This window comes from Poeciliopsis prolifica, unplaced genomic scaffold, assembly GCF_027474105.1.
Source record: "Poeciliopsis prolifica strain line A6 unplaced genomic scaffold, Auburn_PproV2 SCAFFOLD074, whole genome shotgun sequence".
Lineage (NCBI taxonomy): Eukaryota > Metazoa > Chordata > Actinopteri > Cyprinodontiformes > Poeciliidae > Poeciliopsis > Poeciliopsis prolifica.
In genome coordinates, this window is record NW_026562449.1 from 1,526,531 (window position 1) to 1,540,051 (window position 13,521).

Here is a 13,521-nt window from a genome sequence, read left to right on the forward strand (position 1 = left end):
ACGTCACACCCGCACTATAGCAACCCAAATCGTCATTTGGTTACCATGGAGAATAGTTGACATGCCAGCTTGTTAGAAGGGATTTGAGAAAGTTTCTCCTGCACCAATTTAAGTTTTTGCAATAATTCTTTTAATCATTAATTTTAATTGAACTGATTTAGCTGAGTAAGATCAATTCACTAGTTTATCTAAAGTGCTGAGTTGAGCTCATTTGTACTCAGATGTTGATTTAATCTATTTTATGGCTCAAATTCCAACTGCTTGTTTTTGACAGTGTAGAAGCTGAATTACTTCTGTATTTTGTGGAGTAAGACCTTCGGAAAGGGTCCATAATGATCCATAAGACCCCCTCCCCTGAAGAAAGGAAAGGAGGGGTGGTGTTGGTGGTGGGTGGGAGGCGTAAATTCAAGAAAGCCTTTATAGTCTCCAGGGCGACGGCGCATATGGGAAAGATGGAGCAAAACGGAGAGTTTCTCCATCAATTTTCTGTTTAATGTCAGCGCAGGAGAGAGAGAGAGAGAGAGAGAGAGAGAGAGAGAGAGAGAGAGAGAGAGAGAGAGAGAGAGAGAGAGAGAGAGTAAGAACTGGTCGCTCTGACATAAATTTGCTGTTATACAGCAGCGTCACGCAGACGCACTTCCAGAGGATCCGGCGCTCTGTGCACACGCGGGGAAAATCCCTGCGTGCAGAAATCCAGCGAGGAGCTCGCGCGTAAGTAAGCAGAGCGCCGTTTGAGCTCGAGCGTTTAAGATGCGCGGTTGCAGTTTGATACATGCGGAATTTAAGATAAAAAAAAAAAGTTATTTTTCATGCGAGTTGTCCAAGAGGCGGACTCTTACTAAATATACATGAATTATGAACATGAACCTTTCGCTTCAACATTTCAGGGACGTTTGAGTGCAAATATCTGCATGACGTCATAAAGCAGTTTGTTGTTAATACAACTAAGTTTGTCAGTTGTCTGGAGGAACGTGGTCGCATGACGAATGACTCCCAATGGTGTGTGACGCTGCAGGTAGAGGACTGCCACACACACACACACACACATACACACACACACACACACACACACACACACAAACACACACACCCACACATACACACACACACACACACACACACACACACACACACACACACACACACACACACACACACACCTGGAGGTCTTTGGTTGGGAGAAGTTGTCTGGTTTCTGCCCGTGTGATAAAGTGGAATTAAAGTCAGAATGTGGATGATAAACCTCTACTGGATCAGAGGTTCACTCCATTTTGTCATTGATGCAACACTAACTCTTAATCAAGTTAACAAAAAAAATAAAAATTTGTAAAAAAAAATTCTTATAAATTTCTTCAGACATTTTTTGTATTTACCTACAAATTTAATTTGTAAATTATAAATATACATATGTAAATTATATATATATATATATATATATATATATATATATATATATATATATATATATATATATATAATATATATATATATATATATATATATTATATATATATATATATATATATATATATTTATATATATATATATATATACATATATATATATATATATATATATATATATATGTAAAGTGAAATTCTCACTTCAGTCAAATATATATATATACGGTTTATATATATAAACTATTAAATTACTCTATTTATTTTCACTTTACTCCATCTCGATTGATTTTGATCAAATTTGATGAAACTGGAAATTTATTTTGTTTAAATTTATGTTAGTTATTAGTTATTTTTTTAAGTAATTCTGTTTCATTATATATAATTTATTTCACTGTAATTTTATATTATTTAAATTTATGTGGATTTATTTTATTTTATTTAAGTGTAATTTAATAAATAAAATATTTTTTAGCACTTTTTAGCACCTGCTAAATTGTTTGCAATTGCTTAACATCAAATTTGATAAACTTGATTTCAAATTATTATACATGTAGAAAATCCAAGGCATGAGTCAAGCCTGCGTTAGATTACTCCACTCTGCAAAATGTATTTGTTTACATTTTTACTCCAAGTTAGGTTATCTATAATGCAGCATTACTCAGACAGGTCATGGATTTTAATAAAGTAATATTTAGGTTCAGCCAAATATTTATTTATTCACTCATTTCCCAGTTATGTCCAATGAAGTGAATTAATATGTCCCATAAAACAAACCTGTCGGATTTTCTTTCCAGACTTTCTAACCTTCCTCCCGTCTTTGGCGTGTCAGCTGTTACTTTATGTGAATGTGATCAGCACAGAGAAAACGCGATTATATATATATATATACGTAGATTATATATATATATATATATAATCTACAGATCTGAGACACACTTGCTTGTTTCCTGGGGAGCGCGTGATATTAAAAAATATGTTGATCCAAAGTTTCAGGTTTTATTTTCATGTGCAGCGATCACAATAAAGACACAATCCGCCCCGATGTTACAGTCAGAAGTTTCCTAAAGTTGTTCATCCCCCAGGACTTCACTTCTCTGTGGTTTTATTGGAGGAGTCGGTTTCTCACAGAGCCGAATGATCGGCTGGAGGAGGTCAGTTGACCTCCTGACCCCTCGGCCCCTCCTGTTCCTGCAGGGTTTTTTTCCCCCTTTCTTTTTTTTTCCTAAACACATTCCCACTCTTTTCAACACTCCTCTTCGGACCCTCGGCTCTCGGGGGTTTCTCCACTCAAGTGGGACGTATTTTAATGGATCTTTGGAGCTCGACAAGAAAAACACCAAACACCGAGCTCGCTTTTCATTTCCAGCTTCCCGTCACGTCGAGTGTGCAAGCATGGTGCACGTGCACACGGGAAGTGATGCTGACATTTTTTGGAGGTGGAGCGGGGGGGCAAATCCAACCGAGCCGAGGTTGAGGTTGGCACATGGGGAGCGCCGTGTGGTGCTGCAGAGTGTCCAGCAGTTGGTAGAGTTGATCCCGTCATTTGCGTGCATAATATCAACACATGAGTTCACAGGTTGTCTCAGTATAAAGGCACATATCAGCTGTACGCAGTGAGAGCGCCGCAGCAGGGAGGAACAGTATGGCTGTTTATGTTGAAATGGTTCTGATAATTAAAGCTTCCACCTGCAGGTTCTGACCACAAGAAATACATGGTGGAGCTTTCATCAGCTCTTCCATACAGGTCTGTGTGTGTGAGACATACACACAAATATATTTGTGTGTATGAGATACACACACACACATATATATATATAATCTCCAGATTCTTCTTCTGTGCCATATCATTATTTCCAGCTTAAAGTTATTAACCGGTTGCTTGTTGTTTCACCAGCAAATATATACTTACAGTAAAGATATTTTTGGCTCATCCAATATGGATTTCCACAGCAAAGTTTCCCAAAGAACACACTGAAGGACGGGGAGTGGGGGTTGGGAAAGGAGGCTCTCTCTGGTTTGTGTTGTATTTGGGTTGATGACATCACAAGAGGCGCACCTATCGAGAATGGTCAGCCGGTACTCGTGAAAACCTCTGAAGAAATTATTTGACTGAAGTGAGAATTTGAATAAACAGAGCACGACAAATAAAAATAAGTAAACGCTGAAAAATTCTGACTTGTTGCCTTGTGTGATGTCATCACGCAGAAGCTCGTTTTGCAGAGCGCAGACCTAACGACATCAAGGCAGTGAAACAAACCAGAACGACTGCGGCATGTTGCTCTACAGGTGACAAACTGCATGTGAAGTAAGTTTAAGAGATTGCATCAAAGCGTCGGGGGAGGCAGCTTTAAAGCTGTCTGGATATGCTGCTGGTGTGTGTTATCGCTCATTTCTGACTGTTCTGTATCCCCTGACCTGTTGTGAGCCTCTATGCCGGGATGATCCAAAATAGCAGCACAGAGAGAGAGAGAGGAAAAGGTCATGTTGTCTTTGTGTCCAGTCCACTACTGACTTCATCACGTCTGCTCCTGTCGTCACCGAGGCCAAATTGTTGCTTGTTGCAGCTGATGTTTACAATGTGGAAAGGAAAGCTGTCTGAAGCGTTTGTGCCATCACACAGCCAGAACGCGCAGATATCTACTGCTGGTGTCAAACAGTTCAGGAGTTGTTGGGGGTGGTGGTGGCTGATGAGACCCTCTGTTGGAAATTATGGCCATTAAACATCTATCAGACGGTATCTGGTGCAGGCAGGACAGCCGCCCTGCACCGAGGGCCTCCTGGGGGAGAACACTCTCCATTTGGACCTCATTTTGAACCAACGTACTTCCCCTCCATTCTAAATTGTGTGTATGTTTTTTTAATTTTTTTAAAAATGTGCTCCTATACATTTGAAAAAGTTTGCTTAGACCAGCTGGTCTTAGTAAACAGTGAGGTAACAGTCAATGGATGGAAGAGGTGATGATGAAGCGAAGCCAGGTCAGAGACAACCGATCCCAGTTTATTAACCAGCAGAATAAATCTGCAATAATAAAACTAATAAAACATAAGCTACAAGAGCTCACCTGCTAACAAACAACCTGGAGTTGATCTGAAATTCAAAATACAATTATTATTTGTACATTTTTTTTTTTTTTTATCTTTGCACGTAACCAAGTCTGTTAAGTGGATTTGACCAGCCTGTTCCTGCTGAACACAAATGGCCACCCACTCAGACGGATGAACAACTTCTGACAGAGTTACACTGAAACCCCTGCAGCCTGATCCCAGTCTGCCTGGTTTTCTTTAAAAAACACGTCCATGTGTTAGTTTTCAAATTTCCCTGAACTCCAATACATGCTATGTTGTCACTCAGGGAAACAACTTTGTACATTCTGAGGCATTTGTTGATGTTTTATAGGTGTCTCCTACATAACGTCAGTTAAACATGCACAAACAACTGTTATAAAATTTTAACTACAAATAAGTTTAACTCTATTATCTTGGCGCCCCGACTGGCACAGCACCCACACATAGCGTGTTCCTATTTTTGCACCACTGTCCTCACTTCCTAAAGGTTTCTGCAAGATGAATTCGAATAGCTTTGGTCAAGCTTTTTTTGAAAATATCATAACACACTTGAAACAAGAAAAAACTGACTTACAAGTAACTATTCAGCAAGATATCAGAACAGCTCATTCTACTTTCTTTTATTGCAAGAGATTTTCCACATCACAAGTACCATTTCATTAATAGGAATTATCATTTTAGTCGTAATTGTTTACGACTAAAATTGTTTAAAAAATTGTAGAAATGAAAGCCTGAAGAAAGCAGAATGATACAGCAGAATGGATTCAAAATAACCCTGGTTAGCTGAATTATGTCTTCTGTGATGTTGTCAGCCTTCATGTTTTTAGGAACGGTGATTTTTTTGACCTGACCGAGTGAATGTGTTACATCAGAACAGCAAAACAAATGGAAAGACTAACTGTGTCCGTGGCATGCCGGTCTGTGGGTGGCAGGCCACATCCAAAGTGAAGCACAGAGCAGTCCGGCTGGTAGCTTGAAAACAACCACACCAACAAACGCAGAGCAGGGAAGAAACTGGCCGGTGTCTGGCTGGGTCGTGAGGCTGGGAGGAGGCCACCGAGCCGCTGGAGAGGGAAGGAAGGCAGCAATGAGGTAGAAAGAGAGAGAGAGAGAGAGAGAAAAGAGAGAGAGAGAGAGAGAGAGAGAGAGAGAGAGAGAGAGAGAGAGAGAGAGGAGGGAAAAGGAGGAAGAAGTGAAATAAGGAAGCAAGGGAGGGGAAGGTGGAAAGTGTCAGTCAGGAACGCTTCATTGCTTGAGGACAATCCGCGTGCAGGATCAGTCTGTTTCAAGAGCAATCAGTCAATCCGCATTAATTACCCCCCACCCCTTTTCCACCCTTCCTCCTCCTCCCCCTACTGCAGTGCTTCTCAATTATTTTCCGTTACGCCCCCCCTAGCAAGAAGAAAACTATTCGCGCCCCCCACTCCCCACCGTGACTATCCATCTCTGCATAACATTTTTTTCTTATTAACATTTCTTTCGCTGAAAAAACTCTAGCGGCTTATCGGCGTGATTGGGATGTAACGTATTTAAGTGACGCGCTAATTTATTTGGCTTCATGCTGTCCGCTGCGAGCATTTTTAGACACAGCAAACACAGCGGTCTTTCCTCTTCTCCAACTGTAGTCACAGTGAAGCCAAGCGCTAAATAAGATTCGTCGTATTTCCTCTTCTTAGCTTTCGGTTGACTTTCTGTTGTCTCATTATCTTTGTCTCTCTCCGCTTTTCTTTTCATCCCTGTGAAAAACTTTTTCATGTTGGGGGTTGTTGAATAACGGAGGCCATAGACAGAACGCAGTCGGAGCTTTTTGTTGACTTAACACTGCTAACCAAGGCAAACCTGTTGTCTTGTAAGTCGTAAAATGTTGCACTGTCGCAAACGTGACAGAAGTAACAATGAGAGCGCCACTGCCGCCTACTGTGCGCAATTACACTTTCTACTAGTACGGCCAAAAAAAAGCCTGTTCCCCAGGATCACACGCGCCCCCCCAGGTATCGCACCGCGCCCCCCAAAGGGGGCCCGCCCCACTATTTGAGAAGCACTGCCCTACTGGCACACTGAGGAGAAGGAGGCTGAGGAGGAGGAGCTGGGCTGGGGGTGGAGGGGGTGTCGTGTTATGCTTTCTCTCTCATCCACACGCCCATCCCCCACCTTTTTTTTTTTCCTGCTTCTATTAGGTGAAAAGGAACCAATAAAAATCAAGCAACAAAAGCCTTTTTCTTGTCACTAAATAAATTAAATGCAGATTTCTGTTTTAAGTGGCAGCCTCCCCCCCTACACCCCCCTTCCACCCTTCCCCTTTCTCTCCACCCTTCCTCTTTTGTGAGCTGCGGAACAGGATTCTTTATTGTCCCCCCGGTCATTAGTGCTGTGGACAACACTGTTATAGGGGGGAGAGAACTGGGAAAGCGAGTCATTTTATAATAAATGTAGTCCACGTTTCACTGGTGTGGGCTGATGGGCCAGTCAGGATTTCCCCAACAGTGGCTCCTGCTGGAATTCTTCTATATTTTTTATTTATTGTTTTATTACTTTTTTTGTTGTTGTTCTTAACATAAAAATACACATTGTTTTTAAACAAGAAAAAAAAAAAAGAATAATAAGAAAAAAAAGCTACTCTCGGGAAGTTGCATCAGTGAGCAAAGAGACTGAACGAATCCAGCCCCGTTTCAACTGAGACGAGTTTGTGTCACTGAAAATGATGTGGAAAAATCTGCTAGAATTACAGTGTGTCAGTTCTCTGTTTACCTTTTAAAACATTGCCTTTGCACACTGAGGATGGTTTTACAAACACACGCTACAAACAGGATGTATGCGTGTGTGTGTGTGTGTGTGTGTGTGTGTGTGTGTGTGTGTGTGTGTGTGTGTGTGTGTGTGTGTGTGTGTGTGTGTGTGTGTGTGTGTGTGTGTGTGTGTGTGATGGCAGAAAAGAAGCTTGGACATGCAGGCCGCTATAACAGCATAGCAAATATCCTCTATCTTTGTCCTTATTTGATTTTAATAGTATCAATTAACTATTCGTGCATTCAGTTTTCTAAGCTTTAGATGAGCTGTGCATGGAGCCCAGCTTATGCTCGGTGGCCGGGGGTCCGGGGGCCCGGGGGCCCCGGGGGGCCGGTGGGGACCGCAGCGCTGCAGAGAGCATGTATTTTAATGTAAATAGACGTAAGCTGGAACAGGCCGGGTGTGTGCTTTATGAGGTGCATGCTCCGTGTTGTCAGTTCTGGACAAGTTCAGCTAAAAAAGCAGGCGGGCGGCGGGATCCGCTCTGACGCTGCGCTGTGAAAAAAAACCGGCGGAAGGAAAAATAAACCGGTGAAAGAATCAGACATTTTACATGGTATAGAAAGTGGTTTTGTTGTTGTGACTTAACAGAGAAATTGCAGAAATAAAACTCCAAAATGTACTTTTTTTTGTTATTTTTGTCTTATTTAAATTCTGAGATAAATAAACCAACCAGCTTCTAAGTCCGCCGTTTGTTGACAAGAAGCTCGGTAAATTCACTATGATAAAATCACTATGATAAAATCACTATGATAAAATCACTATGATAAAATCAGTATGGTAAAATCTAATGTCTGAACTCAGCATCCAGGCTGCACGGTTCGCTTATCTCGCTGCATCACTTCACACGTTGACAAAATTGATATCAAGTTTGCCTTCCGCGCTGTGCTGCTGCTCATAGTTTCAGCTTGGCCAGGACCCGGATGGCTTTCCGGCTCCGGCTGTTTGTGACAGTTCATAAGTTTGATGAAGTTGAAATTAACACATGGAAATACAGCAGAACTGACTGATCTCTGCTGCAAAAACCAACTGAAAAATATCCAGAGTTCAATTCAGGGTTGTTGTTGTTTTTTTTTTTTTGTAAACATTTTTAAAATACATATTTTGTAAATAAATATGCATGGTTAAAACTTAATTAAGTATATGTGCTGAAATTGATCACCCCTCCAAACTGCTTATTACTTTTTTGTTTTTGTTTTTTTTGCAATGCAGTAACATAGTTAGAAATACTCATAAAATCAAACAGCAGAGCTCCAGTCAAATACAATTAGGATATTAATCTACAGTTGGGGGGAAATAAGTCGTTTTAGGCTATCGCTAAAGTTCAGGTCGTGAACCGTTATAAGCCATTTATCATTTAGTTTATTATTCCAACTCACCGACTATTTAAGCTCCCGTGTGGCCTAACCTCGGATATTTCCACTCATTGAATCACCGGCAATAAAAGAAAAAAAGAGGGAGAGAGAGAAACAAATAACAAAAAAGAAAAAAAATAAACAAAAAAGAAAAAAAAAGATTTTATTCTCTTCGCGAGCGCACGTGAGCGTTGGGGACGCGGGATGTAAATTTCTGTATTTTCGGCATTGAAGAGACAAATGTGACTATTTCCTGTCTGGCCTCACCGACAGCAAAAACAACAAGAAAAAATACTTTTCTTCCTCTATTTGTCGGAGCGGGTGAAGAACAGTTCTTAGCCGTCGGTTCTCGGTTCGCCGCCGCTCTTCTCCGGTTCTCTCTCTTCTCTCTGGACTCGTTTCTGCTGCGTTGCGCGGATCGAGCCTCCACGTTTAATACAACGTGTAATTTCCCCCCTTTTTCTGCCGTCTTCCCTTTGATTTAGTCACTCTTGACTCTCCTTTTGCTCTGGGGCCAACGGGGTTCGGCGTGCGGAGGGAGGCGCAGGGCGCCTTGAAACCGCCCCTCCTTATCTCCTTTCATCGTTCGGCGCTGGGGGCGCCTGGAAACCGCAGGGGCAGTAATTGCTTTTTTCAGGCAGCCCAGTGCGGACTGGCCAGCAGCCAATCAGAGCCTTGTTTACACTCGTTGATTGACAGCGTGCTGGCAACTCGCCAGCCAATGAGGAGTCTCGCTGGGCCGAACAGCCCCGGAGTTTTAACCCTTTGCCTGGACGGATATAAACAACGAGAAAAAAAAGAGAAAAAGCTGCACGGGAATATTAGCCCGTAGCAGCTCATATATTTCGACATGGAAGCACACACACAAGCCCATATCCTTCCACTTTTAATTGGCTAAATTAGTGAACCATGCGCTGGGCTAACCCGGAGGACAGTAACGCTTTCAAATTATGCACTGATTCAATTTGTCCTCTGTGACTGTGTGTGTGTGTGTGTGTGTGTGTGTGTGTGTGTGTGTGTGTGTGTGTGTGTGTGTGTGTGTGTGTGTGTGTGTGTGTGTGTGTGTGTGTGTGTGTGAAAGAGAGCGAGCGAAAGAAAGAGTGTGGTGGGGGGGAGAGTAAGAGGCAGGTAAATATATGGAGTTTAAATGTACAGTTGTCTATTTTTTTGGCCTTCTGTATGAAACACACGTGGCTTCATTAAGCCAAATGTTTTGTTTGGGATTCAGATTTTGGGGTGCCTCCAAAAAGTTTTCAGAGGACAGAAGGGCAAAGTGAAATTGAACGCTGTAACTGAATTCCAGATGAAATTAATTAAAAGTTGTCTCGCAGTGAAAGAAAACACAATGACACAAACATGCATAACTGTAAATAAACGCATGTTTAAAAAAAAGAAAAAAGAAACAGACATGTTATACAATCTAGATTTCTCCTCTGTTAACTTCCCTTTTAGAAAATAAATACTAATACAAATATAAGAGGCCTGAACGCAGCAAATTGAGTTGATCATTTATGTGTGTGTGTGTGTATATATATATATATATATATATATATATATATATATATATATATATAGATATATATATATATATATATATATATATATATATATATATATAAACACCACATGTTTTAACTTTAATACACTTAAATTGCATCATTTGCTCCAAATGCCCATGTGATTATAGTCCCAAGCATTACAAGCATTGCAGGTCATAAAATAGGCTTATTTCATAATAATCAGGTTGCACTGAAGAAAAAGTCGACCAATGCGCTGATAAAACAAACTGGCCAAATATTGATAAAAGCACTTGCATGGACGTTATTAAAGCTCAATCAGCGATTATGGTTAGAAATTATGTAAGATTAAAAGCTTTATTTTGATCATTTAGTGAAATTCCTTCCAGTTTTTGAAATGCACTCACTCAAATGAAAATAAAAAATAAATAAATATAATGAAATTTTAACAAATTTTTCGCATGTTTAATTTGTCATTACTTGGTTTGTGTTTATAATGTAAAATTCTAAATTGAAACTTTTAAAGCGTTTTCTAACGTGCTTTCATGTAAACCGTTTCCCTGACAACAAGAGCTTGGATGGCACATGGTATGTCTCCCAGTTGTTTCGGACATCTCAGTACATTTTACATGAGGAAATGTGATGTCCTCGGGTTAAGTGAGTTCTGCTTGCAAGTTGGAACGTCAGTGCTGTTGTTTGTTTTGGAAACATTAACAATGCAAGCCTGTAACGACGTCTATTCCTTGTACATGTTTAAGCTAACATATGTTACAGTTTACTATGCCTGCTTCCGGTTTACTGCTTCACAACCTCAAATTCTCAACATAATTGCCAATTGCTGCTTTGGGTGGCATTTGTGTTGGTACCTCCAATTGAGAAGTCAGAATATATTTCACTTTTAATGTAAAAAAAGAAAGGACCAAGAGTACAATGTGCTAGCAAACGTCAAGTTACGTCAAGCTAATGGTAGCTTGACGTTACCATTAGCACAAAACTAGTGCTAACAGGACAGAAGCGATATAAACAGCCACACGACGAATGACATTGAAAACTAACTGAATCGCTGATATTGGTTCAATTCTTAGCAATATATGTTTGCTTTTTTTTTTAGGATTTATTACCAAGATAAATCGACCAGTCTAAGCCTGTTTTTAAAGTAATATATAGGCCTAAATAATTTATTGGTCATATCTAACGCCGTCCAAACGTCATATTCACGTGACGTTTATCCTGTACAATTATTCATAAGTTCAGACACCGTCGATGAGCCACCAAAAGCGTGAAAGCAGAATTCGCGTTCACACCACAAGTTGGACAGAAGCTCTCGTGTCAATCTGTGATTGTTGTCGACCCAAGTCACGCAGCGGCTAAACTGTTTCAAATGCTTCAAGTGTTTGTCAGCAGTTCAGTGTGTGTTGGTTGTCACATGTTTAAGGAGATCAGAAAGCAGTCAGGGAATGAACAGTCTGGTACTACGCTCTTCAAAGTAAATGTCTACTTTCCCTTCCTGGTGACGCTCATTTACAGAAAATATGACTGAATAATTTGTAAAAATTCAAAAAAAGAAAAAAAAAAGAGAATTTCAGAAAATTGAATGTCTCTCGTTGGGGGGGAAAAAGGTTGTAATGAAAGCAAATCTCCATTTTTCACTGAGACTCAACTGATAATCAACTGAAGCTTAAAGCCGCGTGACCACAAGTGTCAGCAAATTAAAATAAATGGAAAAAATACAAATATTGTGCTTGTCGTGACGTAATGTACGCAAAGTTTTGGACTCGCACATTGTGAGCACTGCGCAAAAACACACACAAATGACTGTCACCTATTCAAATTTAGGTCGTTTTAACGACCCTTATAATATCCTACAAAACTCCCGTTTACAGGCAGAGCAGAGCAGAGCAGAGCACACAGTGAGTTTAATCAGGGAACGCGCGTACATGGGGGCTCGAATCAAACGTAAAAAGTAGATTTCCCCGAAGGAGCGTCAGTGGAAATAAAACGATCACATCACCGCCGACACGCGTCAGAAATGACGACCGGGGCCCAATCAGCTCCCACTTGGAGCTCCGCTGCGGCGGGATCCCGCGGAATGAGAGCCGGATGCTGTTGTTCACTCCCGCTCCTCTCCGCTCCGTGTGTGAGAGGCAGCGCCGAGCTGCGCCGAGCTGTGCCGCTTGTCTCCTCGCATTTGCTCCAGCACGCAGCGCGCCGAGGGTTGCAAATCAAACGCCCGCCGTTTCGCTCCGCGGCTCCGGAGGTTCCCTCATTGGCTCCCGGCAGCAGCCAATAGCAGCTTGTGTTTACCGTCGGAAGGGAGGGCAGCGGTGGTGGTAGTGCTGCTCTGTGTGTGTGAGTGTGTGCGTGTGAGTGTGTGTGTGAGAGAGAGAAGTGTGTGTGTGTGTGTGTGTGTGTGTGTGCGTGCGTGTGTGTGTGTGTGTGTGCGTAAAGGGTTGCGGGGGAGGAGGGGGAGAGCCTCACGGGCACGCTTTCACATTGTCGTCCTCAAACCAATAGGCCTGCGCGTCCACTCCTCCCCGCGCACACACCCCTTCAACCTCCTCCCCCTCCTCCGCCCCGCTCCACCCTCCTCCTCCCGGCGTGTCTGAGTCTCCGGCTGCATGAACGAGCCCCGTTTCACTACAAGCCTGAACTTCTATGATGCGTCTCTCCCATACCTCAGCTGAGCGCACACACCAGCGCAGTCTGCAGCGGCAGCAGCGTTAGGATGTAATCAATCCCACATGTTTCATCTGGGCGACTCGGGGATTTTCACTTTGAATATTTTTCTACTTTTTTTTTCTTTCTTTCCTCCTTTCATTTTTAGCCCTCATCGCCGAGCAACGGATCTAAGTTAGCAGTAAGTCGTCAAAATGATTTCATTCCACTTTCTGTTGTACGTGCGGCGAACATCGCGTTGAGTTCGCTTCTTCCGCGGAGAGGAAACTGTTACCTTGAACTGGCCGTCTTTAAAATTCGGCTTCACCTTTCTGAGGAAGGCTGAGGGGGAAATGACGCCTTTACAGTAAAACAGAACTGGAGCCTGGAAGATGCGGGCTGTTGGGGAGAAGCGGGATCAAACCTGTCGACTGTCTTTATTCCTATTCACCCAAACGACAGACAGCAGCGTTTTAAAGCGTCCATCCCGCATGTTAACCACCATCTCCTGACCAGTGTGCAGCAGCAGCACTTAGCTGTGTGTGTGCGCGCGCGCGTGTGTGTGTGTCACTTTTTGTTTTGATCTCTCCTCAAAGCACAAATTACCTGCAGTTTCTTTAAATCATTCATAGCCCACCACGCCACAGCAGCTTGAATTTAAAATGTAAATTCAGTGTTTTCGGATAGTTTCTTGCGATGTGTGTGTGAGTGAGTGAGGGTGTTTGCTTGTGTGTGTGTGTG

At 41.9% G+C, this 13,521-nt stretch overlaps 1 protein-coding gene across 4 annotated transcripts in view; it reads left to right on the forward strand.

Moving 5' to 3' along the window:
• Window positions 1-631: 631 nt before the first annotated feature.
• The window catches only part of bahcc1b (BAH domain and coiled-coil containing 1b), a 79,412-nt gene continuing 66,522 nt past the window's right edge, over window positions 632-13,521 (forward strand). For 2 of the 4 annotated variants that reach the window (XM_055021102.1, XM_055021107.1), the window contains exon 1: window positions 12,782-12,982. The gene's annotated coding sequence lies outside the window, so the exon portion shown is untranslated. Of the gene's footprint in view, window positions 712-10,694; window positions 10,714-12,781; window positions 12,983-13,521 lie in introns of those variants that run through there. The other 2 variants (XM_055021103.1, XM_055021104.1) reach the window with 2 other exon arrangements.